Source organism: Tupaia chinensis, unplaced genomic scaffold, assembly GCF_000334495.1.
Source record: "Tupaia chinensis unplaced genomic scaffold, TupChi_1.0 Scaffold143970_1, whole genome shotgun sequence".
NCBI lineage: Eukaryota > Metazoa > Chordata > Mammalia > Scandentia > Tupaiidae > Tupaia > Tupaia belangeri.
In genome coordinates, this window is record NW_006203821.1 from 1,400,437 (window position 1) to 1,405,075 (window position 4,639).

The 4,639-nt window shown below is 45.5% G+C and overlaps 1 pseudogene; it reads left to right on the forward strand.

The window, feature by feature from the left end:
- Positions 1-3,675: 3,675 nt before the first annotated feature.
- LOC102483491 (40S ribosomal protein SA pseudogene) lies at positions 3,676-4,552 on the forward strand (annotated as a pseudogene).
- The last annotated feature ends 87 nt before the right edge of the window (positions 4,553-4,639 follow it).

Genomic DNA, 4,639 nt, shown 5'->3' on the forward strand with positions numbered 1-4,639 from the left:
GTGCTCGCCAGAGAGACAGAGAGAGACATAGAGACAGAAAGCGAGAAATCACCCCCCAGGGGGAATGGCCACGCTGCAATCTCTTCTCCTCCCTTCTCCTCTCGGGATCTTGGGCACACACGCACACACGCCCAGCATGAGTTTAAGCCACCGGGTCAGGAATCAAACTGCGGTCGACTACATGGGAGTCCAGCGACATAGCCATTACGCTAACTGCTGGTCCCAAGAAGAGAATATGTTTATGAATTACTTGTGTAATAATAATTAGTGGGATCACTAGACTCCCACATGGCCCACCATGGTTTGAGTCCTGGACCTGGCAGCTTGTTTTCTCATTTTCTTTCTCTCTCTCTTTTTCTCTCTTTCTGTCTCGCTTTGCCCCTCACTGGTCAAATTAAATAAATTAAGTTAAATAAAGTAATTATTTAAACAATTAACAATTAGTAATGCCTTGGAGCCAACAAGTGGTGCGGTGGTTAAGGTGTTGGACTCCCACATGGCCTACTATGGTTCAAGTCCTGGAGTTGGTGGCTTGTTTTTTCACTTTTTCTCACTCTCTCTCTCTCTGTGACTCTCTGGTGATCTAATATGCCCTACAGCAAATTAAAGTATAATAATAATTGGGGTCACGTGGTGTGATGGTTAAGGGCACTGAACTCTCACATGGATGGCCATGATTTGAGTCCTAGACCTGGAGACTTGCTTTCTCACTTTCTTTCTCTCTCTCTCTCTCTCTCACCCTGTCCCTATCTAGTCAAATTGAAATAAATAAATAGGGGCCGGCACATAGTATGGTGGTTAAGGATACTGGACTCCCCCAAGGCCGACTGTGGGTCAAGTTCTGGATCTGACAGCTTACTTTCTCATTTTCCCTTTCTCTCACTCACTCTGTCCCTCTCTGGTCAAATTAAAAAATAAAAAATAAAAAATAAATTAATTATATAAGGTAAAATGAAATAATTCTAAATAAATAAATTTAAATATAATAATTTTTAAAACATAACAATAATAAATAAAATAATTATAAAATAATAAAAATAAAACCCCACATACTCTTTTTTTAAAGATTTATTTAGTTTTATTTGTTATTTTATTTCTAAATTTGCTATAATGCACATGCATTCGCTAGAGACAGACAAGGTGAGAAAGCAAGCCACCAGGTCTGGGACTCGAAGCATGGTCAGCCTTGTGGAAATCCAGTGCCTCAACCACCACACCACCTGCTGCCCCCCCCAACATACTATCTTTTTAAAATAATTATTTATTTTTTTATTTAACTTTCTTTCTTTCTTTAATTTGTCCAGAGAAAGACAGAGAAAATGAGAAAGCAAGCCACCTGGTCCAGGACTTGAACCATGGTCGGCCATGTGGCAGTCCAGTACTCTTAACCACCACACCATCTGCTGGTCCCAGGTCCTATAATTTCGTATTGTAGGAAATATTTACTCTTTAAAAATATATTATTTATTTTATTTTATTTATTGTTGTTATATTATTTTTTCTAATTTGCTATAGGGCACGTGTGCTCACCAGAGAGACGACGAGAGAGAAGGAAAGTGAGAAAGCAAGCTGCTAGATCCAGGATTCCAACTGCATTCAGCCCTCTTAGAGTCTAGAACCTTAACAACCTCACCCCTTGCTGGTCCTAGTTCTGTGATTTTTATTGTCTCATGAAAAATGTTGTAAGGGGCCAGTCATGTGACTTGGTGGTTAAGGCAGTCCAGCCTTAACCATCAAGTTGGGAATTCAAGTCCTGGACCCTGTGGCTTGAAAAAAACACCAGGCTGCCGGGCACGTGTGCGTACGCGCTCGAGATCCCGAGAGGCGCTTTCCGAGGGCCACACGGGGCAGGGTGGTGGGGTAGGCGCCCGGCTAGCGGCGGAGTTGGCAGAGGGCGTCTGGAGCAGCTCGCCGGGTGCATCGGCATCCCTCAGATTCGGGGCTCTCCGGAGCGGTCCAAACTTGAGGAAAGGCAGTGAGGTCTCCGCGGTAAGGGTCGGCTCAGGCTGGAGCCTGGTTCCGTCGAGGTCAGTCATCGTTACCCGCAGCGGCGCCATTTTTCCCAAACCGGTGAAAATGTCCTTTGGTCTCCTCCGCGTGTTCTCCATTGTGATTCCGTTTCTCTGTGTGGGGACACTCATTAGCAAGAACTTCGCTGCTCCACTTGAGGAAGAGGACATTTTTGTTCCAGAGGATGATGACGATGATGACTAACAGGACACGGAGGAAGTAAAGAAAGGAAAAAGCCCTGAAGAAATAGTGCTGCTCTCAGCCTCTTGTTCCCCATCGGCAGAAAGGCTTAGGAAAAGCCCGCAGTCTCTCAAGTCCAGCGAAGCTTCTTGCACGGCCTGTGACCATAGCTCAGATCTCCAGGCTGGTGGAAGTTCCCTAGATGTGCTGTCTACTGAGCACTGGAAAAATCGAACAGTCAAATTATGAATAAAAATAATAAAAATTTAAAAAATAAAAAAAGATCCCGTGAGGAGAATGGAAGAGAAGGGATTGCGGCGTGGTCATCCCCCCTGGGGGGAGAGGTGATTTCTGGCTTTCTATCTCTCTGTCTCTGTCTTTTTTTCTCTTTTTTTTTTTAATAGGTTTTTGTTATAGGGCACGTGCGCTAGCCAGACCGAGAGAGACAGAGAGACAGAAAGAGAGAAATCACCCCCAGGGGGAACGGCCATGCTACAATCCCTTCTCCTCCGTTCTCCTCTCGGGATCTTGGGCACGCACACACATGCGCCCGGCATCAATTTTAAGCCACGGGGTCCGGGACACTACGTGGGAGTCCAGCGACATAGCCATTACACTAACTGCTGGTCCCCATCTCTGTCTCTGTCTTTCTGGCAAGTGCTCCTGTCCTATAGCGAAAACCTCTCAATAAAAAAAAAAAAAAAAAAGAAAGAAAGGAAAAACACACCAGGGGACCAGCAGATGACATAATGGTTATGTTGCTGGACTCCCATGTATCTGACTGCAGTTTGAATCCCAGACATGATGACTTAACCTCACACTGGATGCATGTGGAGGACAGGTGATTGCAGCATGGCCATACCTTGGTGACTTCTCCCTTTCTCTGTCTCTGTCTCTCTGGTGAACACACATACTCTATAGCAAAAATGTCTCTTGAAAAGCAAAAACAGGAGCTGGCAGATGGCATGGTGGTTAAGGTGCTGGGCTCCCACATGGTTGACCATGGTTTGTGTCCCGGGTCTGGTGGCTTGCTTTCTCACTTTCCCTCTCTCCCTCTCTCTGTCTCTCTGTGGTCAAATTAAATAATAATAATGAATAAAATAAATAATTCTTTAAATAATAATAGTAATATAACAAATGGAAATAAATAAACAAATCTTTAAAAAGAAAAAACGAACAACACCAGGAGGGGTAGACAGGTGGTATAGTGGTTAAGACGCTAAACCAACTATGGTATGAGTCCTGGAGCTGGCGGCTTGAAACTCATAGGTGGGTGCATGCATGTCCAAAATCCCCAGAGGAAAATGGAGTAGAAGGGATTGTGCTGTGGCAATCCCACCTTGGGGGGTGATTTCTCACTTTCTGTCTCTCTGGCAAGTGCACATGCCCTATAGAAAAAGATTTCTCTTGCCTTTCTGCACTACTCGCACAAGGGTCCATATGACGTTGTTCTGGGTTCCTTTGTAACTTAAAGGGAAACTCGCAATGTCTGGTACCCTCGATGTCTTGCAAATGAAGGAGGAGGATGTTCTCAAATTCCTTACAGCAGGAACCCACTTAGGTGGCACCAACCTTGACTTCCAAATGGAACAATACATCTACGAAAGGAAAAGTAATGGCATCTACATTATCAATCTGAAGAGGACCTGGGAGAAGCTTCTGCTGGCAGCTTGTGCCATTGCTGCCATCAAAAATCCTGCTGATGTAAGTGTCATCTCCTAGGAATACTGCAAGAGGGCTGTGTGGAAGTTTGCTGCAGACACTAGAGCCACTCCTATTGCTGGTTGCTTCACTCCTGGAACCTTCAATAACCAGATCCGGGCAGCCTTCCGGGAGCCAGGTATTCTAGTGGTTACTGGTCCCAGGGCCGACCACCAGCCTCTCACAGAGGCGTCTTAAGTTAATCCACCTTTCATCACCTGTGCAACACAGATTCCCCTCTGTGCTGTGTGGACATTGCCGTCCCATACAACAAGGGAGTTCACTCAGTGGATCTGCAGCACTTCTCAGGGAAGTTCTGCGTACATGTGGCACCATCTCCCGTGAACACCCGTGGGAGGTCATGTCTGATCTCTCCTTCTACAGAGATCCTGAAGAGATTGAAAAGGAGGAGCAGGCCACAGCTGAAAAGGCTGCCACAACTGAGGAATGTCAAGGTGAATGGTCTGCTCTAGCTCCTGATTTACTGCTATTCAGCTTGAGGTTGCAGACTGGCCTGAAGGTGTGCAGGTGCCTTCTGTGCCCATCCAGCAGCTCCCTGCTGTAGATTGCAGTGCTCAGCCTGCCACCGAAGACTGGTCTGCAGCCCCCACTGCTCAGGTCACTGAATGGGTGGGTGGGAACCACCACTGAATGGTCTTAAGTCTGCTCTTTTTTTTTTTTTTTTAATAATTATCTTATTTAACTTTATTTATTCATATATTTACATCTTTTCCATCTGGTCAGAGGG